The sequence below is a fragment of the Dermochelys coriacea genome, chromosome 1 (assembly GCF_009764565.3).
Source record: "Dermochelys coriacea isolate rDerCor1 chromosome 1, rDerCor1.pri.v4, whole genome shotgun sequence".
Classification (NCBI taxonomy): Eukaryota; Metazoa; Chordata; order Testudines; family Dermochelyidae; genus Dermochelys; species Dermochelys coriacea.
The window spans coordinates 174,255,934-174,282,981 of NC_050068.2; the positions used below are offsets into that span (position 1 = coordinate 174,255,934).

At 40.1% G+C, this 27,048-nt stretch overlaps 1 long non-coding RNA gene across 1 annotated transcript in view; it reads left to right on the forward strand.

Moving 5' to 3' along the window:
* The first annotated feature begins 11,215 nt into the window (after positions 1–11,215).
* The window catches only part of LOC119847275, a 35,226-nt gene continuing 19,393 nt past the window's right edge, over positions 11,216–27,048 (forward strand). Inside the window, exons 1-2 of the long non-coding RNA XR_005290081.1 lie at positions 11,216–11,297; positions 12,699–12,739. This is a non-coding gene — a long non-coding RNA (uncharacterized LOC119847275). The remainder of the gene's footprint in view (positions 11,298–12,698; positions 12,740–27,048) is intronic.

A 27,048-nucleotide genomic window follows, 5' to 3' on the forward strand; every position in this document is an offset into this window, starting at 1 on the left:
CTAATCTTACACTTCCACTAAAAGCTAAATTAAATAGGCAGAACGAAACCAATTTGCATCCTTCTAGCAAGCCCTTAATCCTCTTCTGTGTCTCCCACTCTGATTGTCTCTGCCCCCCCCTTGAAAGAGTCTGTCCTTCTAACAACCACCCTCCCATTTCTTTATCCTCCTGGCTTCTTTAACATATTTACATGATTCCTGACTCTCCTTGTTCCAACCAGCTTGGGAGCTGCCTGGAGAATGGGCTAGAACCATTAAAGGTACATCTAGACTGCAGTTAGACACCTGTAGCTGGCCAATGCCCAGCTGACTCAGACTCGTTGGACTTGGACTAATGGACTGTTTCATTGCAGTGTAGATATTCACATTTGGACTAGACCTGTGCTCTGGGACCCTGCAAGCTGGGAGGGTCCCAGAGCCCAGAATGCCACCCAAGCCTGGATGTCTACACTACGGTAGACAACGGTAACAAACCCTTAGCCTGTGCCCCATGAGCCCAGCTCACATGGTTGAGTCACAGATGGCCAATTGCAATGTAGACTACCCTTGGGCTAATGACTCTGCTATTGTACCTCAATGACTCTTAAAGGCATTTATGCACCTAACTTTCCTCAATTAAAATCTGGCCCTAAAATATTGCCCAAAAAGTGATAATCTGAGACAACCCAGACAGGAGGAATGAGGATGGGGCTCAAGATGGTCACTTAACTTCCATTCATACATCCCCCACAGCAGATACTTAAGTATCATTAGGCTATTTCTTTATTATTCAGGGTAAAGCTAGCCAGCTTTGTATTTGGAAATGATTAGTGACACTGTGATTTCCTTCCATAATTTTTATCATGCATATTTGTTGGTATTTCATATTGTAGTTCATGCAGTTGCTCTATTTTGCCTGGCAACCAATTTGTGATTGTTGTCTGAGTGAGAAAAATAAGAATGGCCCACTATATCTGTTTTAGTCTACTGAATATGATTGAGTTAACTTTCTGCTAACTTTCACACAGATGTACTTTTATATTTTTTGTGTGTGTATATACAGTTAGAGGTTTTGACTCAAGTTCATCTCATTGAGCATAAACTCCCAGTAAAATAGTATAAACTTTTAAAATGCAGTAGTTTGGTGTGAAAGAAGCCAATGAGGGACTCCTAGGAATTCACTCTTCAGTAGACACAGTTTGTGAAGAATTAGTTTGAAAGGGATTATTGCAAGTAGTTTTAGGTCCAAATAGCAGAGCTCAAGGCACACATTTGCGTCTGTATCCAAAGGGTACAAAAACTCAGGGATATACAGCATCTGGTAGGGTCCAACAATGACAGTGTAGAACCCAGGGTGAAGCTTAAGGCTATTTAGATGTGGGGGGTTTTTCTTTTGGCGAATCTCCATTTTAAACTCCCCCTGATCCTACCAGTACTGGAAACCTAAAGATAGCCAGGCAGGAATCAGCATCCAAGAGGCACATGTGGTTGCATGAGCAACAGAGAAAAGGCGACACTGATTCTGGGGAATATTAAAACTTTTATCAAACAAACCCTTAAGGTACTTTATAGATCAAAGAAAACCAAAAAGTAAAACTGGACAGTGACACAAGGATTTCATTATCTAAACTGAGTGAAGTGTGTGTATAAATCATCTAACTGACAAATATATTCCGTTTTTGTTTTTTACACTATTCACTTTTAATAATCTAATCTGTGAAGGAGGTAAAGTGTTTGTTTGTTTTGTTTGTTAGTTTCGGGTTTTTTTTACTCAACATTGTTCTTTTAAAGCTCAACTGCAAAGCTATTAACTTTGGTTCCATTCTACTAGATTTGATTCTGCCTAAAGGTAGAAAAGTTAAACCAAGTGTTCATTGCTTCTGTAGCCCTTCTGAGCAAAGAATATTTGCAGACAAGAACACTTCAGCCTGTTATCACATTACACAATGAAAAATAGTGTGTATTGTATCATTTCACAGTACTGTTGTTAATATCAACATTGTACCACACTCAAGAAATAGTATTGTCTCAGGAATTTCAGTGCTTCACTTTAACACTTTCAACTTTTAAGCCGAGTATGTAATAAGAAAGAAGGAATAAATATGCAATATTTCAGCTGTCAGTGAAAGACAAGGAGTAATAAAATATCCAGGTATAAATGCAACAACAGATCAGAAGAAAGTGCCCTTAAAATTCTTACCATAACAGCTGCTCAAGACCTGAAAGTGTCTTTTCTATTTAACCATAGCCCAAGGTTTACTTTAAACCTATGAATGCATCTTAAAGAAAGAAAAACCATAGGAAACATTGTCCCATTGGACCTCAACAATCTATGAATATTTTTTTTCTTTATTACTGTAAGGAACTCTATCCTTTCAGTGGAAGGTTTTAAAGGGTTGATAAACTGCAAGCCTTAAGTCACCATGCACTTTTACTTAATATATCCTCCAAAATGCAGATTATGGGCAAGATTCTGGCTTTTAAAACCAGTAACATGCTGAAGGGCATGCAAAGATTCCTTACTACATTGAGAGACCCCAAAAGATTCCTTTTGTAGTTACCTGGTAATTCCGTGCTGTAATGTCAGATGTGACCCCTTACAATGAGCAATGTCTATTAATCACATACCTAATGTAATCTCACCCTATCTATTCCTGCTGTATTTTGACTAGCTAGTGTCTATGAGTGCACAAACCAGGATCATTGCCCATATTCATCAGTGGCTCTGTTCCTGGCCCCTGTGTGGCCCTCTCTTTTCCCTCCGTTGACTTCCACACAGCATAATATGATCTGTCCCTAAATGTATTTAATTTCCTTGGATTGCCAAATTTCCTAACTGGATGAGTGTGTCATGTGACCTTATATATTGTTGTGGTAGTTGTCACCAGATGGCACTGTTACAATGTGAGCAAACATTCAGTCTTAGGAAGACATGCTGTGTGGTGGTGTTAGTTTGGAGCTATGCAGGGTTCTAGGTGGAAGGAGCTATATGCGTCGCAGGCATTTACTCTGTACTTTGATCTCTGATTATATTAAATTCTCTCAGGATCGTTGCTCCCTAAGAACTGGGCACAGGCATCAGACTGATATTTCTGGGGAGAAAAAGGGGATTGCCTGTATGCTGTTTGTGACCATCTAGCACTAGGATGCATGGAAAATAAAACAAGTTCCATTTAAAATATTACCAGACTCTGCATCACTGATTTCTCTTCCAATGAGAAACTGACCTGAGAGGCCCCAGACATCCTAGTACCACTCAAAAGAGGGGCAACAATACTTTTGCACACTCGCTCACCTAGTTGGAAAATAGTTTCTGGTGGTGTTTACTCAACCCCTCCTACTTTTTATAACCGCAGATAAGTAACCTTTATCTCTCTCATATACTTTAAAGTAGGGGGCTAAATACTGATCAGTATATCTTCTTGTAAATAGTAAGTGGTGGTATGAGCGCCATAGGCTCTGAAACTTCAGAGTCATTGAAGTTGGTTTAAATGGATAATCACCATGGTGATGTTGTTTATTATTTGTATTATCGTAGCACCTAGGAGTCCTAGTAAAGGAACAGAACCCCATTGTGCTAGGTGCTATAGAAACACCAGCTCCATTTATGGTGCAGTGTGAACAGAATGGAAATCCCCTTTAAAGGAACCATATTATTTGAACTACTTTCCCTTTTTCAGTGTATTTTAAAAAAATCAAATAGTGTTTTTACATGGCTTAATACAAAGACTGAAATTACTAATTCTGCTGCTTTTACTCTATGCACAGTATATATGCTTGGAGGCCTCCTTATTTGTTTCTACCTATCTCCAGCAAGTTTCAATAGATTCTTATTTTTAATATCTTGTAGTGATTTTACAGCTGTGTATTTGTCTGCATCTGCTAACTGAAAGTTTTTTATAATTTTGAGTACAGTATTTGGAGATATGCTGAGAGAGTTGTCACCAGTCCTCAGGATCACTTTAAGCCTACATCTAACTGCTCATTCACAATTAGGCATGTATAGCCTAATTATGTTGTCATAATACCCCCAAAAGTGATAGCTCTAATCATGGTGCTTCAGTGTAAAGGCTGATTGACTAGTGTAGCAGTGAATGTCATTTTGGAAACTGCTGTTCTGGATGCAGCACACGTGATTGTATGAACACTGATCCTCTGCAGGACCAGGTATATTAACCACTTTGCTGCTGTTGAAGCCATCTTTCTGCTGCTGTCTGTGACTTCAGTCCTTCAGCTAATGTTAGTTGCTGTTCATAGTTGAAAAGACTGAGAGATTTGGTGGCCAATACGAGATACAGTTATCTCAACCAAAGAAAAATCAGGAGTGCTGCATAGATGTATTGCCATTTGTTATGTACACTATATTGAACAATTAATTTACACCATATATTCTGGAACTTTGAGACATACAATTTTATTAACTTTCCCATTTTATGAACTCCCCAGTTCCCAGTTAGTTGATAAAAATAAGGTTCTACTGTACAGGCACAGTGAAGCTATGTGCTAGTCATGTAGGTACACGGGATTGTTGTATAATAGTGATTATAAAGATTTTTATTCTAGCCCAGTGTTTTTCAACCTGTTTTTCATTTGCAAGTCCCTAAAAAATTTCAAATAGAGGAGTGGATCCCTTTGGGAATTTTAGACATAGGCCACAGACTTTTTTTGGATCCCTTGCACATGGTCTGCAGAGCCACCCTGAACACCACTTTTCCATCCCTTTTTAATACTTGGAACCTGGCTAAAGATTCTGGCTTGCTAGCTGGGGAGCCCTCCTATCATCTCTTTTTTTGGTGCTTCTCTTGTGGAAAGCTTTGCCCCTACAAGGACAGTCCATACAGCTGTTCTCAAAGTTCCAGAGGATGTTCCGAAAGTCAAGGGTAAAAGCACCAAGGTGGTCCAGAATAAGTGGAAATTTCCTCGCAGATTAAATATGCTGTATAAATGTTTGTTTGGCTCACTGATGCTGAAGCACAGTTAGAATAAAATAAGTGCTTATTTAACCTAAATAATTTCTTGTAAAAAGCACAAATTAAAGTTTCCAGAAGGATTATGAAATATGTTCAAAGGTTTTAAAATCAATATTTCATGTCTGGTTCTCTTTGTTTACTGCCTACAGTATTCCTCACTATTGACTCTTTCCATGTATCATTCGATAAACATTTGATCTTAAAAGAGAGAGAAAGAATCCAAACTTCTTTTATAGTCTTGTTCACTTGCTTTATAAAATACCTACTGGGGCAAATATTTGTAAGAGCCACATATTATAAAGTTCTAAATCCATAAATTCTTTCAAGAATTGTTTTAAAAGATTACTTTTTCCTGAGTTACTGGCAGGAATGTCTATGTTGTAATTTTTTTTGTTTTGTTTTTACTTTTTGAACTAAAAAAGACATGAGGTGCTATGTATTGCAAAGAGTGAAAAGGATTTTAAAAGTACAACTTTTTCCTTCTGTTTCTTTTTCATGTATTCTCTTCCCCAGCTGCAATCAAGGCAGTGTTGTTCCACACAGCAGTTGCATCATGCAGAGAGATGTGCTTCCCTTCACAAGTGGGATATAGAAATGTTCTGATCTAAGATAGAGGTTCTCAACCTTTTCCTTTCTGAGCCCCTCCCCCCCACACACACACGCTATAAAAACTCCATGGCCCACTTGTGCCACAATAACTGGTTTTCTGCATATAAAAGCCAGGGTTGGCATTAGGGGGGAGCAAGCAGGGCAATTGCCTGGGGCTCCATTCCACAGGGGCCCCCACGAAGCTACATTGCTCAGGCTTCAGCTTTAGCCCTGAGTGACAGGGCTCAGGGACCTGGGCTTCAGCACCATGTGGTGCGATTTTAGCTTTCTGCCTGGGCCCCAGTGAGTCTAATGCTGGCCCTTTTTGGACACCCCCTAGGGGGTCCTGGACCCCTGGTTGAGAACCAGTGATCTAAGGAGCTCAGTTGGTACCACGTAATGTCTGTAACTCTACAGAGCTATTTGATATCCTCACAGTTTCTTATGCAGAAAAGGCTCAAGAGGAGTTCCCTGAAATCATTGAAGCCCATTTCTGGTTTCACAAACTGACTGTATCATGATTTCCAAAAAGTTAGGAAGCTTTACATCCCAGAATTGATTTGTTTCCCTTTTATGAATGTTTAATATGTACATTTCATGCAGAATAGAGTTTTAAACGGAGATGACTGTTAAATTATACTATTTTTGATATTTAGACCCTACAAGTACAAAACTTCCTTTAGCATTTAGCTAGTTGTCCTTTTCTCTGTCAGCAATATGCCATATTCTGTCAATTAATTGTATGGCACTGAAATTTTAAAGTGGGTTGTTGCTGTTGTAACCACAAGGGTGACGGTTTTTTGTATCTGAGCCTCTTTTGAGGAAGACCTGGGAAGACTGATAACAGCAAAGTTAAGGGTTATTCCCCTCACTCTTTCACAGAGCTCATATTCTTTCTTTCTCTCCTCCCCCCTCCACTGGTGCACCCTGAGAATTGTAATTCATGGACTCAAAGCTGTAGTAACCTCCTAGGAACAAACTTAGCTATCCCAGTTTGTGTTTCTATCAGTGCCTATCTAGATTGAACACACCCTTTCCTTTTAGAACAACCAAAATAAAACTTTAAACAGTCAGTTCCAAACTGCCACTTGAGTCTGGTAACAAATTCTTCCAATCTTTTATTAAGTCTCCTTTGTCTCTCACCTCTCCTAATACCTGAAGAGGCAGGAACCTGACTAGGTGGTGGAGCAATTCCTACTTCTATAGATTGAACCAGTGAACATCAATATCACTAATAGTGATGATGAACAAACAAGAGTAGGTGGTGAAGCAATTCCTAGCAGTATAGACTGGTCATCATCACTATAGGTGTCATCAATGTTCTCTGGTCCAAGGTGAAAAAACACATTCTCTTCTTCAGCTACTGGCTGATTAGCTACAGACAATATTGAAACGTTCCATTTCTTTCCAGATATTAATACAGCAGAATCTCCTCAGATTTCTGTTATCTGCAAAGGACATGAATACCTTGAACGTCCCTTTTTGACTCTGTATGGCAGTTTCACACAAACAAAATCTCCAATTAGAAACTTGGAGAATCTACATACTGTCTGTATTTCTCCTGTTTGCTCTTAACACATTCACAAATAGTTTCATCAAAAGGTCTGGCTGAAAAATGACAATGTGTGAGCCCTTCACAGGTCCTATATTAACTCTGTTGTCTTAACAGTTCAAAAGATGATACTCCTGTAGTTTAGTGTGGAATGGTCATGAAAGCAAACAGCATTTCATGTAAAGTTCCCCCCCCCCCATGGTCTCACTTGCAAAGTGGTAATTTGCAAACTTTCTTTCACTAGTCTAGTCTGTTTTCTCAACCAGACCATTAGTTCTTGGATTGTATAAAGAAACCATTTTGTGTTTTGATACCATTGCTACTGAGGTAGTGTTACATTTCAGCAGGGGTCAATTGCTTTTAATTGTCAGTTACCAATTTATTGAAAAATCCTTCTTCAGTGAAGACTGATTTACATTAACTGAATCATTGTCTATTTCAGTGAAAACCTTCCCACTGAATATAACTTCCGGCTACTTTGAATAATAGTTTGCTATTACTATGCCAAACTTTAGTGTAACTGGCTCATCTTCAAATGGTCATGTTATGTCAAGAGCAAGTTTCTCCCATGGACAGTTGGGATAGTCAACTGGTTTGAGAGGGGTGCTGAATGTTTTCTGTGAGTTTTCATTTCTAACACAAGCCATATCATTCTTGATTATTTCCTTAACCTGCTCGTCCATCCCTAGCCACCAGAAGTCTTGTTGCAGTAGTCTTTTGGTTAGATCATCCCCAGATGTCCTTCCGTATGCCAGGTGAATTCTCTCAGAAGTGTAGTCGCAACCAGATGGTCAATTCTCAAATCCCTTCATTTACAAGGGACAGCTCATGTGAAACTTGTGTGCGTGGTTGCAAGTGTTCTGGTGTCATAGTCTTCTCATATCATCTGTTGACTATATGTCTTTAGATACTGAAATACCTTCTCTTATTTCATAGCTGTTCCCTAATTTAAAACTGATCATTCTTTGATTTGTAGCAGAGATTTGTGCAATGACAATTTCTTCATCTTTCTCTCTTGCACCCTTATGATAAGGTATGGGCAGGGAAGGCAGACAATCTGTAGTGGTGTTCTTGGTACCTGAAAGATGCAACATATGGAAATCAAAGTCCATTAGTTTGGTGGCCCATTTGGCAATTCCTGGTGCTGCTTGTCCTGAACCTCATGTAGAGAATAAAGCTGAACAGGTTTGTGATCAGATCTTAAGTTAAATCACCTATCCCACAGCTCAGTTCTGAAGTGTCTTATGCCCAGAAATATGCTATAGCTTCTTTCTTAATGATAGAATAGGATTTTTCTGGATTCGTCAGGGTTCCGGAAGCAAATGTAATAGTGAGTTCTCATCCATTTTTTAGCCAAGTCAAAACATCACCAGCATCTATTGTGATCATTGTTGTTTCTCAGAATCAAGAGGGCTAAAAGCCAGGCTGTTGGAAATTGCATGTTTTATCTTGTTCTAAGTTCTGCCCCACTGTCATGGGTTGGATCACAGAAACCCCCTGGGAGTTGCTACCTGATGTGCCAAGACTACTTCTGCTCCTGCTTTCCTGCCCTGTCCGCTTAGGACTTCAGTGCCCTGCCTGGTTTGAGCCAGACCCGCTAGCCTGCTGCAAATCCAGACCCAGGTCTGGACCACGTCCCCTAACAGCTGTAGGCTTAATTGAAAGCAACTTAAGAAGTGTTCCTGTCCTTGACACTCAGATGCCCAACTCCCAATGGGGTCCAAACCCTAAATAAATCCGTTTTACTCTGTATAAAGCTTATAAAGTGTAAACTCATAAATTTTTCGCCCTCTATAACACTGACAGAGAGATCTGCACAGCTGTTTGCCCCCCACCTCCAGGTATTAATACATACTATGGGTTAATTAATAAGTAAAGAGTGATTTTATTAAATACAGAAAGTAGGATTTAAGTGGTTCCAAGTAATAAGACAGAACAAAGTGAATTACCAAGCAAAATAAAATAAAATACGCAAGTCTATGTTTAGTACGGTAATAAAACTGAATACAGATAAAAACCTCACCAGTTCCAGTAAGCTTTCTTTTACAGATTAATCTCCTTTTAGTCTGGGTCCAGCAATCACTCACACCCCCTGTAGTTACTGTCCTTTGTTCCAGTTTCTTTCAGGTATCTTTAGGTGTGGAGAGGCTCTCTCTTCAGCCAGCTGAAGACAAAATGGAGGGGTCACTTTCTCCTGTGGGTGGAGAATCCCTCCTCTCTCCTTTGCAAAGTCCAGCTACAAAATGGAATTTTGGAGTCACCTGGGCAAGTCACAGGTCCATGCATGACTGAGCTCCTTACCAGCCAAGCCACATTCCTCAGAAAACCCAGATGTGGATTCTTGACTCCAAGTTCATTGTTTCTTGATTGGACTTCTTGATTGGGCACTTATTGAAAATAGTCTTTTCTCAGGAAGCTGACCAAATGCTTCACTAAAACCTACTTAAAATCAAACAAGTACGCAGCCAATATTCATAACTTCAAATACAGAAAATGATATAGGCACAGAAATAGGCTGAATTGATTCAGTAGATGATAACCTTTACATAGATATGTTACATGGCATATGGAGCATAAAACATATTCCAGTTGTGTCAGATACATCTTGTGGGATTCTTCCATTGAGGGGATCTGGTGGTAAGTTGAGGATAAATCAAGGGTCTTAAAGACTCTCTTGCATCCCTTAAGGTGAGTAACATTTTGCTGATGTTGGTTAGAGGATGTCAATCCATAGTAATGTCAGAGTTTAGATCTCTCAAGTCCACATGTGTGGATAGCACCATTAGGCATCCTGGCAAAATGGATCAGAAATCCATTCTGATGAATCCGCTGGTTCAATATCTGCTTTGCATAGTTTCAGAATCTCCTCCTTGAGCTGTTGCCTCAGTGCAATTGGTGTCTCTTACACTTTATGCTGTACAGGCATCACATTGTGTTGTGTAGTTTGGGGTTTTTTTTGTTTTGTTTAAAGCCGGATGTTGTGCTTGAACTCTTTTTTGGAAGCACCTGTGGTATAAGTGAAAACTTCTGAAAAGTCAGAGTTGATTCCTGGTTATAGCCTATCCTCAGTTTTCAGGTCAGATTCTGTACTATTCAGATTTAATGTCATCTGAAGATCCCTTTGAGCCCATCCTAAAACAGAAACTCCCTTTTGGGAAAAATAGATTTTTTTTTCCTCTTGGGCATTATGGCCTTGAGGGTAGCTGTAAAATAGCCATTGATGGGGATGGGAGATCCACCATACCCTCTGGGGTATATGTCTGGAGGGTGCAACTCAGATTGGGAGCTGGCCAATACCACAATGTAGAGTTAGTTGGGAATTAGAGTGTAAGGCAAACCAGAATCTGCTAACATCCTCATTTCATTGCCATTGACTTGCACTTGGCAGTGTGGAGTGGTGTGGTGACCTCCTGTCACATTTCATTTGTTGGATGGTTTGTTTGGTTTTCTCCAAGATAAGAGCACCTTTTCATGAAGAGTTGTTCACAAATCTTGGAACTGGTCATTTTCATGACAATTTGATCGCTGATCATTTCACTTGTGAAATTTGCAAATTCACAGGTTGCGCTAAACTCGTGCAATACAGCTGTGTAGATTTCAACAGGTTTGTGAGGCACCTGAACTTAGAAATAGAACTTGAGGCATTCAGCAACAATATTTAATATAGGATTAATTAAAATAATCATATCAGGGATCAGAGGGCATGATATGGAGTCACATCTTGCGGTAAGTAGGTAACTGGGGAGATTCTTGAATTGTTGCCCTTCAGAACCAAGGCAATGAAGCAGTAAGGTTTTCTGCTTTTCTGGAGTGTAAGTAGAAGTTTCTATAGCAAGCATATAGCTGCTGAAGTAAGACTTTCATTGCTCCCATGTGAGCAGAGTATCTCTTGGGGTATTCATGAAGAGAAGCAGAGAAAGAACTTGCATCATTCTAGTAAGTGTGGAAGCAAGCTGGAGATGTCTGATAACTTGAGGAAGAAAGGTAGCGAATAAATGCTGGTCACAGAAATTGCCGACTGGCCCTGTAAAACTGTTTGTGCTGCACTTGAGGTACTCAGAACTTCAGAGGAACAAGCCATCTGGAAAAATGTCTCTCCTCAGCAAGCTGAAGTTGTAGCTAGCAGCAGGCTTTATTTAGGCTTATGGAATTTCCCTAGGAGGAGCAGCAGCAGCAGGTCGCAGCAGCAGGAATCATGAGGCCCTTGGGTAAGTCAGTTTTTTCTTTCTCTATGGTTCTTACATGCTCATTGCCATTTTATTTTGAAGAAGATTTGTGAAGCTTGATAACAGCAATTCCCCTCATTCTTTCACAGAGCTCACATTCTTCCTTTCCTTTTCCTCTTTCTCCTATCTCTCCTCCCCCTTTCCTATCCTGGGAACTGTAGTTTCTGGACTCAGACTACAGGAACCACCTAGGAACAAACTTACAAATACAAACTGGGGTAGCTATCTGCACCTAGGTGGATACAACAACAGTCCCTCTTGTCAACCATTTACATTGTCAGAAGTAGAGCTGGGTGAAAAATATTTTTTTTCAGTTTGTTGGGAATTCTGAAAAAAAAAAAAAAGCTTGCTTTTTAGATTGGACCAAACGCTTTTTGATTTGCTGTTTTTTAAAAAAAAAAAAAAAAACACCCCACATCCGGTTGGGTCACAATGAAACACTGTCTCCATCTGACTGAATGAATGTTATATTTGGTTTCAAGATATCTTATCAAAATGTCTTGGAAAGGAAGTCTAGGTTCACAAAACGGGAGGAGGTAGTGAAGGTGCCTCCCCTAATAGCCTTAGCCCAGTGGTTAAAGAACTCACCTGGGAGACCCAAGTTCAATCCCTTTTCCACTACAGGCCAAGGGGGGGAATGGAACCGAAGTCTCCCACATTCCAGAAGAGTGCCCTAACCACTGGGCTGAAGCTTACAGGGGAGGCAATGACAGCACCAGACTCTCCTTCGCCTTCCTGTTTTGTTAATCTAATCCTCCTTTCCAAGGCACTTTGACAAAATGCCTTGAAAACTCCAAAACTTTTTTTTTTGAGTTGGATCGAAACAAAATACTTTGTTTCAACATTAGAGAAACACTTGTTTGGGGGTTGAAACTATTTGGCAAACAGTTTCAGTTGACACCAAACTGTTTATTGGCTTTAAAAAAAAATATTGCCCAGCAGGTCCTATTCACTTGAGTGAGAAAGCCAAAAGACTGCAAGAATCAATCTCAAGTATAATAATCAAAATCTTTAGATGCCTTTGGGAATCAAATTCAATGAAAAGGAGATGAAAGGTGGAGATAGGGAGCTAAAGGACAACAGAAACAAAGTGGGGAAAGAAAAGAAAATGAATTTCTTAAGGAAACAACTTCCACATTATATAAGATCTTATGTCATAGGGGCCATGTCAAATGTTGTGCCACATTTTCCAAATGGCACTCAAAATCTGCAAATTACGATGTTAAATTTTGAGTACTAAAGGAATTTAGTGCCCTTTCTTATGCAGTTGCCATCATTTCTAAGTCTAGGATAAAAATTATCCTACTATGCATATATTACAAAGATTGTATTAACTTTCTTTTGATCTTGTGAAAATGTTAAATGCACTAATTTTATTTTTAGGATTTGAAGCTTGGATTGAATTGACCATCTGCAGTTCTAAGGTGAATCACCAAGTCATTATTTCTTTTAGAACCACTGTATTAGGTATAGAACATTTATTTCTATATAAAAAGAATGCCATACAAATACTACATATCTGTCTTACCAACTGAGTCTGTTTCTGCTAAACATGTTTCTTCAATGAAATGGAAAACACTTTTACCCTATTTGATCTTTTTTAGACTATTCTCTGTGGCCCAATTGATTTCTCAAAATCCTTTTCTTTTTTAGAAGAATATGTCAGCTCTCAAGTGTCCACTAGTTCTTTTTATCTGATGTGGCCTCTTTAAAACCCACAAGCATGTCTAGGTTATCAAATCTCCTTTAAAATGCTGCCATTCATCTGTTCAGTTTAATGCGTGCTCAGTAGGGAGTTACTATATTGGCTAAAGGCTATGCTACACTGCAGCTTAGAAGATGAGAAAAGAAAGGCAGGCAGGCCCAGGCTAACTATAGCATTAGCTTTCCCTCAGCCTACAATACATCAATAGAGAATCAGACCTAATCATGTTTTATATAGCTGGTCTACCACAGCAAATAATAATCAGATATTTATTCCGCAAGAATTCTGTTTAGTCCTTTGAGTATTTGCTATTCTCCTCACTCTTAAACATGATTTATAGTGATTGCCCATTAATCTTGTTATGCACTTTCTCTTCACTTTTAAAACTCTCCATGCTATGAAAGATAGAGGTTTTGGGGAAAGGGGGGGTGAACTTTTTGCCTGCAAAGTGCAAGGTGTGGTTCTTAATTTATCCCATAGAACATCATACATTAAGTATAAATAGATTTATGTTGCCTGTTCTATCGGTGAATATTTTTAGAGCTATATATGTATTGATTAACTAGTCATGTAAACGGACCCTTCAGTGTTCAATTGACTGGATCCACTTTGTACTTGTTAATATCGAATTAAGTCTCAAGGCAATAAAATTTGCTTTCAGTTTATAGGCAGTTTGCTTTCATCCTCAGTCTGTAAGGGGGGTGGGGGGGGGTTAAATACTATGGGAACACAAGATCCAGAGCTAATTGCCTGTAAATATTGAGGAAAATCAGTATGTGTTAGGATTCCTAAAAAATAGGTAAGCAATTGCAGGAAGGAATATCACATACAACAGATACACAATAGTGTTAATATGTATGATCTATTGTGAAGGGCATTCTGTAAGTTCAGTAATGAGTGTAGTCTTTGAACATAGATGAGCTGGAATTGAGAGACATATTTTCATATATTTCCTGCATTGCTGAATTAACTGCTTACCTCCACTGGGCCATGTAAATATGGGAGGCTGAAGTTGGAAATCAATGTATTGGTTATTGAACACTTTTAATTTACCCCCATCCCACCACCAAAATTCATTATTCATTTTTAAAATAAAATGAAGAGGCTTTTTCATGACTTTTTTTTAAATTCAATTAGGATAAAAATATTTGCATTCATTACCCTTTGCCATTTTTGTTTAGTGTAACTTGACTCTATTTCAGTGTTTGAAAAATTATCTTTTGTTTCCAAAATTTTGCAACTAGAAGTCATAGTAGTGATAAGTGACATGGCATAAAACTAAACAATTCTCGGAAAGAGATTTGGTCAGATGGGTTATGAATTACAACCAGGTTTATCTTTTGTCTTTGAAAAGTCAATAATGAACTAGAGAAAACTGAACTAGCTAATCCTCAAAGTCCGATTGTTTACACCTAAAACATAAAATAATTCCTAGAGACTTTAACTTTAATCTAGGACTCAGGAGACCAGGGTTTAGGTCCTTGCTCTGCTGTAGGCTATTCTCTTTGCCTCTCTTTGTCTTACTTCCCTGTCTATAAAATAAGAATAATAACACTTCCCTGTCTCACAGGGTTATTGCAAGGATAAATACAATAGATTGTGACATGCTCAGATACTATAGTAATGGAAGCCATATACTCGTAGAAAATAAATAGAAAGTGTATTGAGTTTTATTCCAGCTATCTCTGAACCAGTGGGCTTTTTTTCTTCTTTATCTGCAACTGGGGGGGGGGGGGAAGCAAGGAACTTACCTACATTTCAGTCCTTTGTATTTGGCCCTGTAAAGGAAACAAAACAAAAAAAAATCCCCCTGCAATAAGAACATTCTGATTTACAAAACGTAAAACATTTCTCTCATTACTGTTGATTACTCTAACTCCCAAATTCTCTCTCAGCCTTCCCTTTTTAGTGATATGTTCAAGAAAGTTTCTCTCATTTTTCCAATCACATTTAGCATAGCACTATCACCTGTCATTATCAATATGAATTTTATCCTTTTTTGCTTGTATTCATGGCACTCCTTTCTGTATAGTTAATGACTTCTTCCTTTCTGCTGATAAAAGCACATTCTTAGTCTGTAATTTATGTGCAGCCTTTGACACTGTAGATCTTTCCATCCTCCTGGATCAACACCATACTTATGCTGACATCTGGTTTCCTTTTGTCATGATTCCCATAGGGCTCAATTCTCAACAATGAACTGTTTTGTGTTCTTGGTCTCAGACAACTAACTTTACTGTCACTATCACTTTTATGCTGATGGAACTCATCTGTACTTTTACTTTGAGACCTTTAAAGACTCCCCTCTTGCCATTTTTTTGCCTATCTTCATCAAATAGCTTATAGTTCATTTTATCATCCTGCAGTTGAATAGCTCAAATAGAAGTGCTTCTTTTGTGCAAGGAGGACAATATCTCTTCTCTTGATTCAGGCCTTCCATTTTGTCTCCAGTGTCTGTAAACACTGGCAACATTTTTTTTGCCCTGAATTAGCTTCTCTCACCTTCTGCCATGGAAGAGGATAGGGGGAGAATGGTTTGGAGGACAGAGAATTGATTTGAGGAAGCTAAGAGGGGAAAAAATTGAATTGGGTGGGGGAAGGACAATGACTGAATGGGAAGCCTTGGAGAGGTATGGGTGTGGGTAGAGAAATAGCTGACTGAGAAGTTAGAGAACAAAAGTTGAAAATGGCTTGATTGTGGACAGAGAATTAGTGGTGGCAAGGTGTGTGTGTGTGAAAGGAGTGAGTGGAGGAAATGCTGGGAATGTCAGAGGACTAATAGAGGTGAGACTGGACAGACGGTCTGAACGCTGCAGAGGCTGCACTGGGGTGTGAGTAAAGGCAGAAGATGGATTGTGATATTGATCATGGGCTCTGAGGAGGGAAATAATTTTATCCATAGGCCATGGGATGTGGCAGTGCAGATGATCATGAGAATGTGACCTGATAGATGAAACTCCACAGCCCTCCGCCCCCCCCCCCCCCACACACACACACTGGGTAGGGGAGAATGTAATCTGCAAAATCCCACAAACAGGAGGTCTTGGCTGGATAAAGAAGTGGAAACTCAGAGTTGATTATATTGAATCAGCTCACTCCTGCTGCTACTGCTTTTCTTCCATCTCATTCTCCCCCCAAATTCATTTGCAGTGCAGATTTTCAGCCTTCCTCCCACACCCTTCCCCCCCTCCCCCCCACCCACTGCTGAATTTAAATGGAAGGAACACTTTAGGAAGCTGTGCAGCCAACTTCCTATGTATGGTGCTCATCAGAGCTGAACACTGTATGTGGTCAGAGCAAGGTTGGAGAAGCCTTCTCACCTAGCTGGCTGTTCACCAGCCCCATACATGCCAGTACCCCCTAAACAGGACCCCAAATTAGCCTTATTTGCCATGATCATAAACCTTGAAAAGTACATGTTTTATTAGAGATTCTCACTGATAAATTGGAACACGCCCATAGTGCTTCCAAGAGAGGCAATGTGACTGAGGGGGTAGGGCATTGGGCTGAGAGTGAAGGGACCTAGGTTCTAATCCTGGCTTCACCACTGATCTGTTGTGTGAAGTCACTTTACCTTTCTGCCTTTTGGTTTTCCCATCCTTTATGTGTCTTATTTAAATGGTCAGCTCTTCAGAACAGATGCTCTCTCTTAACTCTGTCGAGTGCTTAGTCCAATGGGAGCCTTGGTCTCAGCTGGAGCCTCTGGGTTGCTACTATGATGTAAATAATAATATAAACTTTCCTGGGTAGTTCTTTGGAAGCTCTCCTGTGGGTCTGCTCATGTTAGCCAGCACTATGCCTGATACTGTTTGCAACACTGATCTTTCAGCATTTACTCTTCTGAAACTGCACTCTTTGTCCTACCAAACTTCCTGCTGATTTCAATGGAGATTTTGGATGCCCAAAGAATGCAGGATAAGTACAAACAGAAATAATTTACTTCTGCACTTTTTTCAATGTGATATATATATATATATATATATATATATATATATATATATCCCCCCTTTCTCATCTCTCAAAATAATGTAATTTATTTTTAAATAAATGATGAATCCTAATCACACTGTTGTGTCAATGGTTTCACTTTAATGCATTCACTTTCCTTAGAACATTTACATGGAAATAAAAACCTTAATATTATTTAAGTTGAATCCCTTTTGTTTTTTAAACAATGTTCTTTGTTATACTATTGTTAAACTATTTGTTTGTTTGTTATACTATTGTTATACTTTGTTAAACTATTAACGCTTAAAGAAAGAAAAGTTTTATTCATTTTTGCGTCATTTTTTACATATTAAAGATTTATTCCAAAAATATTGTAATATTTCTCTCTACAGTATCTTTTCTATGTGGTATGCTGCAATCCTTTTCCAAAAAACAATTGGATTATTAGAGACCCTTCAAGAGGAAAATGAAGCAAGTAGCTGTTGGTTTATTTTTAACGGCTTTTTCAAAGAAGTACTTTGCTAAGCTTAACAAAAACCTTATCTCCCTAACTCTTTCATCATGGTAGCTTCTAGTAAAAATCTGTTTACGTGCTAAACTAAAAAGACCTCAACAAAGGATCTTCTTTGTATTTCTCATACAAAAGTGTGCTATACATCTGGGGATGAATAACTGAGAGAAAATGTCTCATAAAACACTATGTACATTTTCCATGATTATTTTGCTTTTCAAAATTGACTCAGTCACATTGGGAATTTTCATTATACAATAAGGTACTTAAGGAGTTCAACATGGGCACTATTATCTTCTACTAGAATTGGAGTCAATACTGCATATGCAGACTGTATCTTATCTGACAGGGTAACAGAGAGTAAAAGATATTGATTTGAAGGAATGCTTGGGGGAGTGACATTTGCAGTACAATGGATTAAGTTTAATGAGAGGGCTTACTACTTGTCAATAGAAGGCTTAACCATATCCCCATGTTGGTTAAGCATTATTGTTAAAATAAATTAAAGTAGATTAAATGATTTATTGACCACCTACAAATGTCTTAAAGAAGATAAACTTTTCTCTCCCTGATGTAAAATTGTTGTCAATATCCTTAATAAATGTTTTATTTCTTTAAAAAAGCCCAAAAAACACTAGTTTCTCAGTTAGTGGAACAACACTTCTTTTAAAAGTATTTATAAATACTATATTAATATACTATAGTTATAATGGCAAAGATGTACAATATTTTAAAAGAAAAAAAATGCATGCCCAAAATATTAGACATCTTCATAAAATGTCTTCACAAATTCTTCAGTAGTAAGTAAATTGAAGTAAGCACATTCTGGGTAACTGGGCCATAAGAAGAATAGTAGTTACTCCATCACTGTGTATAATGAGGACCTTTGCATCTTCCCAAGTATCTGGTACTGGACTACTTGCAATGTGACAATTCCAAGTTCCTGTTAAATGTACACTAAATACATATTGCTTTTTGAGAACATAATTCAAGCACTTGATTACATTAAATTTTTGTGAGTCTAAGAGGCTTATTGAAGTTCTTTGATTTCATTGTTAAAGGCCTATAATAGGAAGTTGGTGTGTGCAGAACCAGAAATTCTGGGACAAGTTCTGTTCTTAAGTTAGACCAGCATGAAGTCCTGAGCAATTCCATTGACCTCATGGTGTAAATGAGAACAGAATGTGAAAGAAGAGGGTCATATACAGTACTTGATTTGGTATTGCGTGGCTCCCAAAGTGGAGGGTATGCAAAAATCTCATCTGTAGGATCAGCCTCCAAAGTTACCAATTCTAAGGGTATGTTTACACTACCCGCCAGATCGGCAGGCAGTGATCGATCCAGCGAGTGTCGATTTATCGTGTCTAGTCTAGACGTGATAAATCAACCCCCCCCGAGCGCTTTCCTGTCGACTCCTGTATTCCACTGCCATGAGAGGCACAGGTGGAGTCGACGGGGGAGTGGCAGCATTTGACTCACAGCAGTGAAGACACCATGGTAGGTCAATCTAAGTACATCAACTTCAGCTACATTTTTTCACATAGCTGAAGTTGTGTAACTTAGATCGATCCCCCTCCAGTGTAGATCAGGGCTAAAAGACCTATGAAGAAGGTCAACTGGCTATTTCTTGAAGTGAGTGTTGCAATAAGTGCAGAGGAACTCTGTTAAGGTAAAACAAATACAAGGATGCTCAATGCACAACAAAAGAAAGCTGTGTGTTGTTTTAATAACTCTCTCCATTAAAACAAATATTTTCTTAATCACTAAGAAACCCTCTAACGTTATCAGCACAACTTGTTAATTTTGGATCTGTAATATTTTTTTCACTTGTAAACCTTTTCCCAAAACAACAGAACAATAAAGCATGAATAATAAGTCTTTAATGAAAATGCATAGGTAATACTGGCTACAGTCTTGTTGTAGTAATAGCAGTGAGAAGTGCTACCTACTGTTGTTTAAATTATGCAGATCATTATCTAGCACAATACAACAGATAATGATATTGTTCTCTAACACCTTAATTATGTCTTTTTGACATAAAAGAAACTGTTAACACTCTGCTGATTAACTTTGCTAATTAATACTGTATGGGTTGTTTCAAATCACTGTGGTTTAAAATAGCAAATATATCATTTATTAAAATTGATACTAAAACATGTAAAATAATCCTGTCTGTCAGATGTGCATATTTAAAGGCTGGGGTTTTTTGTTTGTTTTTAGATGCATGTGCAAATTACTGCAATAATATCTGAGTCTAGAAAGCTCTGATTTTTTTTAAAGTTTAAAAATAGTATCATTTTACTTTTAAATACAGCTTTAGGTACCAATATTTTCAGTCTCTATAGGGTTTATTGTTCTTTTCTTCCTTGGTTATATGTCTCTAGAGTGCCTAGCCTACCCTTAGGCTGTGCGAAAATAAGTTCTGTGAGGTTTTTGGTTCTTGCCAACCCAGCATCTCCTCTTTGACAAATCAATCACTCTGTAGATAACTCCTTTTGCTTTTCTATGACTTTTTTTTTTAATTGGAGTTAAGTAAATTACTTATTTCCCCATGAAAAGATAGTATTTTGCTATGTAGAAAAGTTAAATTGAATCCAGATTAAATGAAACAAGAGGTGTATTCATTACAAGATACCACAGAGAACAACTGAGACAAAAGGAGTTTATATCTTAACTTCACCAATCAGCATACTATCCAGAGGTCTGGTGAAGCAATTTTACTACGTTGTTTACAAAAACTAAAAAGGTTTATTTAAGACATTCAGAAATCTAACTCTCTGAATTTCCTTTCCAGAACTCATGTATCTCAAACAGTCTGTTTTGTCTCATTAAAAGGGAACACATTCCTCTTCTCCTTCAGATGGAACGATGTTGTGACACAAGGACATCTTTATGCCAACAGACAGAGGGCACAGAGGGTACACAGAATCCTCAAATCATAGGACTCAAAGGGAACCCGGGATGTCTTCTAGTTCAGTCCCCTGCACTCAAGCAGGACTAAGTATTATCTAGAGCATCCCTGACAGGTGGTTGTCTAAAACCTCTAAAAAATCTCCAATGATGAAGATTCTATAACCTCCCTAGGCAATTTTTTCTAGTGCTTAATCATCCTGACAGTTAGGAAGTTTTTCCTAATGTCCAATCTAAAGCTTCCTTGCTTCAATTTAAGCCTTTCATCTTCATCGATGAAACACACTCAATTTTTTCATAGGTCATGTTTTCTAGCACTTGGTCATTTTTGTTGCTCTCTTCTGGACTCTCCCCAATTTGTCCACATCTTTTCTGAAGTTTGACACAATAGTCCAGTTGAGGCATTGGCAGCACAAAGTAGAGTGGAAGAATTACTTCTTGTGTCTTGCTTACAACACTCCTGCTGATACATCCCAGAAGGATGTTTGCGTTTTTTTTTTTTTTTTTTTTTTTTTTTTTTTTTTTTTTTTTGCAACAGTATTACATGGCTGACTCAGATTTAGCTTGTGATCCACTATGACCTCAGATCCCTTTCTAAATTATTGCTTCCTATGCAGTCATTTCCCATTTTGTATATGTGCAACTGATTTGTTCCTTCCTAAGTGGAGTACTTTGCACTTGTCCTTATTGAATTTCATCCTATTTACTTCACGTCATTTCTCCAGTTTGTCCAGATCATTTTGAATTTTATTCCTATCCTGCAAAGAACTTGCAACCCCTCCTAGTTTGGTATCAACTGAAAACTTTATAAGCATACTCTCTATGCCATTATCTAAAACAGTGGTTCTCAACCAGGAGTATGTGTACTCCAGGGGTACACAGAGGTCTTCCCGTGGGTACATCAACTCATCTAGATATTTGCCTAGTTTTACAACAGGCTACAAAAAAAGCATTAGCAAAGTCAGTACAAACTAAAATATCATAAAGACAATGACTTGTTTATATTACTGTACGTAGTATACTATATAATGAAATGTAAGCAAAGCATTTATGTTCAACTTGATTTTTTATAATTATGTGGTAAAAATGAGAAAGTAAGCATGAAAAGGTTCCTTCCCCACTCTGAATTCTAGGGTACAGATGTGGGGACCTGCATGAAAACCTCGTAAGCTTACTTTTACCAGCTTAGATTAAAACTTCTCCAAGGTACAAACTATTTTACCTTTTGCCCTTGGTCTTTCACTGCCACCACTAAACGTCTAACAGGGGTTTTTTTTATTAGGAAAGAGCCGTATGGAAACATCTTCCCCCACAAAATCCTCGCCAAAACCTTGCACCCCCCTTCCTGGGGAAGGTTTGGTAAGAAACCTCATCAATTTGCATAGGTGACCACAGACCCAAACCCTTGGATCTTAACAATGAAAAAGCATTCAGTTTTCTTAAAAGAAGAATTTTAATAGAAGAGACAGTAAAAAGAATCACCTCTGTAAAATCAGGATGGTAAATACCTTACAGGGTAATTAGATTCAAAACATAGAGAATCCCTCTAGGCAAAACCTTAAGTTACAAAAAGACACAAAAACAGGAATATCCATTCTATTCAGCACAGCTTATTTTCTCAGCCATTTAAAGAAATCATAATCTAACGCATATCTAGCTAGTTACTTACTAAGTTCTAAGACTCCATTCCTGTTCTGTCCCCAGCAAAAGCATCACCCAGACAGACACAGCCTCTTTGTTTCCCCCCCCTCCAGCTTTGAAAGTATCTTGTCTCCTCATTGATCATTGTGGTCAGGTGTCAGCGAGGTTATCCTATCTTCTTAACCCTTTACAAGTGAAAGGGTTTTTCCTCAGGCCAGGAGGGATTTTAAAAGTGTTACCCTTCTCTTTATATTTATGACATGCCCCCCAAATCACAGATAGGGTGAAACCCTGGCTGGGATTTCTTCCTGGAGCTCTAGGAAAAAACAGAGTTAATAAGACACATGCACCTCTAAATACACTACCAAGTATATAAAGACTAACAATATTTTCCACATCTCAAGGACCATTTTAACTAGTTGATTCTGGGAAACTTTCACGGGAGAGTGCATCGGTCACTTTGTTAGAAGTTCCTGAGATGTGTTGGATGTCGAAATCAAAATCTTGCAGAGCTAAACTCCACAGAATAAGTTTGTTGTTATTTCCCGTGGCGGTATGAAGCCACTGTAGTGCAGCATGATTGGTTTACAGGTGGAAACGCTGTCCCCAAACATGTGGGCATAGCTTTTCCAGAGCGTAGACAATGGCGTAACATTCTTTTTCACTGACTGACCAGTTGCTTTCCCTCTGACGGTTTTTTGCTAAGAAACACTACAGGGTGGAATTCTTGAGCCGGTCCTTCCTGCATTAAAACTGCTCCCACACCACGCTCGGACGCATCTGTGGTTACTAAGAATGGTTTGTCAAAGTCTGGGGCCCTTAGCACAGGGTCAGACATGAGTGTCGCTTTAACCTAGCCTTCTGACACTCTTCGGTCCACTGAATGGCATTTGGCTGTTTCTTTTCGGTTAGGTCTGTCAGTGGGGCGGCGATTTGGCTGTATTGCGGTACAAATCGTCTGTAATAACCGACCAAGCCTAAGAAGGATTGAACCGGTTCGACTTTGGGACAAGCCACTTTTGGAGAAAATCCACTTTGGTCTGTAGGGGGTTGAAAGTTCCTTGACCCACCTGGTGTCCAAGGTAAGTCATTCTGTTTAGGCCTATTCGACACTTCTTAGCCTTAACAGTTAGTCCTGCCTCCCTTATGCACTCGAAGACTTTTTGTAGATGTTCCAGGTGTTCTGCCCAGGAATCCGAAAATATGGCCACATCATCAAGGTAGGCGACTGCATATTCTCCTAATCCCACTAGGAGACCATCTACAAATCTTTGGAAGGTGGTGAGTGAATTCCGCAGCCCGAAAGGGACTACATTAAGTTCATACTGCCCAACATGTGTGGTGAAGGCTGACCTTTCCTTGACAGATTCATCCAGCAGTACCTGCCAGTACCCCTTGGTTAAGTCCAAGGTAGAGATGAACTGGGCCCATCCCAGTTTCTCTAATAGTTCATCTGTGCATGGCATTGGATAGTTGTCTGGGGGAGTTACAGCATTTAGCTTTCAGTAGTCCACGCAAAAACATATCTCCCCATCTGGTTTGGGAACTAGAACCACTGGAGATGCCCATGCACTGCCAGAGGGGCAGATTACATCCATCTGAAACATATCTTGGATCTCCCATTCTATAGCAGTTTTAGCTTGAGGAGACACCTGGTAAGGATGGACTTTAATTGGGTGAGCATTACCTGTGTCAATGGAGTGGTATGCCTGTTCAGTCAGTCCTGCATGGCTGAGAACGTCGGCGCATAGCTGGTGCACAGCTCCTTGATCTGCTGTCACTGCATATGCCCGAGGGTCATGGAGAGGTTCACCTCTTCCATGCCACCAGCACTTTTCCCTTTGTAGTAGACACCTTCAGGCCACTCTGCATCATCTCCTCCCTGGGCTGTAAACTGACAAACTTTAAATTCTCTGGAATAAAAGGGCTTTAGAGAATTAATATGGTATACCTTAGGATTTCGGTTGGAGGTGGGGAATGCTGTGAGATAATTAACAGCTCCCAGGCGCTCCTGCACTGCGAATGGCCCTTTCCACAACGCTTCCATTTTATGGGCCTGGAGCACCTTTAAGACCATGACCAGGTCTCCTACTTTGTAGAAACACTCTCTGGCATGTTTATCATACCAGGCTTTTTGCTCTTTTTGAGCATCCTGTAGGTTTTCTTTATCAAGGGCTAGAGAGGTTCAGAGGATGTTTTGTAGGTTGGTTACAAAGTCCAGAATGTTAGTTCCTGGAGAAGGTGTAAATCCCTTCCTTTGCTGCTTCACCAACTGTAATGGCCCCTTAAGCTTGCAGCCATATACAAGTTCAAATGGTGAAAACTCTAAACTAGGATTCAGAGTTGCAGTTGTGTTCGTCTGTATTCACAAAAAGAAAAGGAGAACTTGTGGCACCTTAGAGACTAACAAATTTATTTGAGCGTAAGCTTGTGAGCTCCAGCTTATGCTCAAATAAATTTGTTAGTCTCTAAGGTGCCACAAGTACTCCTTTTCTTTTTGCTAAACTAAGAGGTGATACAGCTCTATAGGCAAAGAGCAACTGCTACAATACTAGGTCCCAATCATTGGAGTGCTCATTTACAAATTTACGTATCATGGCCCACAAAGTTCCATTAAACTTCTCCACCATGCCATTTGTTTGATGGTGGTAAGGAGTGGCAACCAAGTGATTTACCCCATGAGCTTCCCAAAGGTTTTCCATAGTTCCTGCCAGGAAATTAGTTCCTGCATCTGTGAGGATGTCGGAGGGCCAACCTACCCTGGCAAAAATGTCTGCTAGTGCCTGGCACACACTTTTAGCCCCGGTGTTGCTTAGAGCTACTGCTTCCGGCCATCAGGTGGCAAAATCTATGAAAGTCAGTATGTACTGCTTTCCTCTGGGTGTCTTTTTTTGGAAAAGGACCCAGAATATCCACAGCTACTCGCTGAAATGGAACTTCAATGATGGGGAGTGGCTGGAGAGGGGCCTTGACCTGGTCTTGGGGTTTTCCCAATTTTGGCATACCTCACAAGACCGGACATGGGTAGAAACATCCTTGCCCATTCCCTCCGAGTGGAATGACCTCCCCAACCGGTCTTTGGTCCTGTTCACCCCAGCATGGACACTAAGATGATGGTGGGCTAAGCTCAAGAGTTTGACCCGGTACTTAGTTGGAACTACCAACTGTCTCTGAGGATGCCAGTCTTCCTGGTGTCCACCAGAAAGCATTTCCTTGTATAAAAGTCCTCTTTTTCTACAACAAACCTGGATTGATTAGAAGAGCTGAGAGGTGGTGGGTTGCTCCGTGCCGCCCTCCAAGCTCTCTGGAGGCTTTCATCTACTTCCTGTTCTGTCTGGAACTGTTCCCTTGATGCTGGAGACATCAGTTTCTCATTAGATTGTGGACCTAGGCTTGCTCTCTCTGGAAGAGATGTAGGGGATGCGGCTGTTTCCGTTGACTGTGAACCGCTCTCCGCTGGTGCACTATGTTGGGGTTCAGGCTCTGGCTGAGTCTCTTGTGTAGGGTTATCGGCTGCTGCTGGTTCAGGTTTGGTGGGGCCCTCTGGGGTTGGGGTTGCAAGTACTGGATTCAGTGCTGGCAATGGGTCTGGTGCTGGCTGTTCCTCTGGTTTCAGTTCTGAGACTGGATCCATTACTGCTGTTGCAGACATTGGCCTGGTGTTCAGATCCATCACCTCTGACCGGGTCCTGGTAGAAGTTTCTGGAACAGAGCTGGGAATGACGGCTTGTTTAGCCTGGCTGTGGGTGACCATTCCCACCCTCTTGGCTGACTTCACACGATTGGCCAAGTCTTCCCCCAACAGCATGGGGATGGGATAATCATCATAGACTGCAAAAGTCTACGTTCCTGACCAGCCCTTGTAGTGGACAGGCAACTTGGCTGTAGGCAAATTGAAAGAGTTGGACTTGAAGGGATGAATCATTACTTGGTTCTCTGGGTTGATTAAATTGGGGTCCACTAAGGAAGCATGGATAGCTGACACTTGTGCTCTGGTGGCCCTCCATGTGGTGACCTTCTTCCCACCCACACTCACAGTTTCCTTCCGCTCCAAGGGTATCTAGGCCTGAGGACCTCTGGGGTGATTCTGGTGCAATGAACTGTAATCTGTTGGGGTTCTTGGGGAGGTTGGCCTTTACATGCCCCGACTCGTTGCATTTAAAACATCATTCAGCTGGCGGGTCACTGGGCGAGGTGGGTGGCTGGAGAATGGTGTGGCGGGACGATAAGGTGTCTGGAGGGTTCCTTGGGTGGTAGTTGGGGCTTTGGGTGGCCCCCAGTAGTAGTGGGTAGTCTGAGGTTGTCCCTTCTGGTATCTGCTCCAACTGTGACCAGTTTTCTTTTCTGCCACCTCCACCTATTTGGCTCCAATCTCCCCCACCTCGATTACAGTTTTGGACTTCCCATCTAGGATGTATCTTTCTATTTCCTCAGGAACACCCTCTAAGAACTGTTCCATTTGCATTAGGAAGTGCAAATCTGCTGGAGATTTAACACTTGCTCCTGATATCCATGCATCCCAATGTTTCACAATGTGGTAGGCATGTCGGGTAAATGACAAGACTGGTTTTCACCTTAGGGCTCTGAACCGCTGACGGGAATGCTCGGGGGTTAGCTCCATTCTGACTCTCGCCTTGGTTTTAAACAGTTCATACTGGTTCAGGTGTTCTTTAGGCATTTCAGCCACCACCTCAGCTAAGGGTCCACTGAGCTGCTGCCTCAGCTCTACCATGTATTGGTCTATAGAGATGCTGTACCTAAGGCAGGCCCTTTAGAAGTTTTCTAAGAAGGCTTCAGTAGCATCGCCTGCCTTGTAGGTGGGGAACTTTCTGGGATGGGACGTGGTACCTGGAGAAGGATTGCTAGGGTTTGTTGGTATATTCTGCTGAGCCTTTGCCTTCTCCATCTCCAGTGCATGCTTCCTCTCTCTTTCCTTCTCCTCCTGTTCTTTGGCCCTTGCCTCCATTTCTTTGTCCTTTGCCTCCATTTCTCTCCTGTGGGCAGCTTCTAGGGCCTTT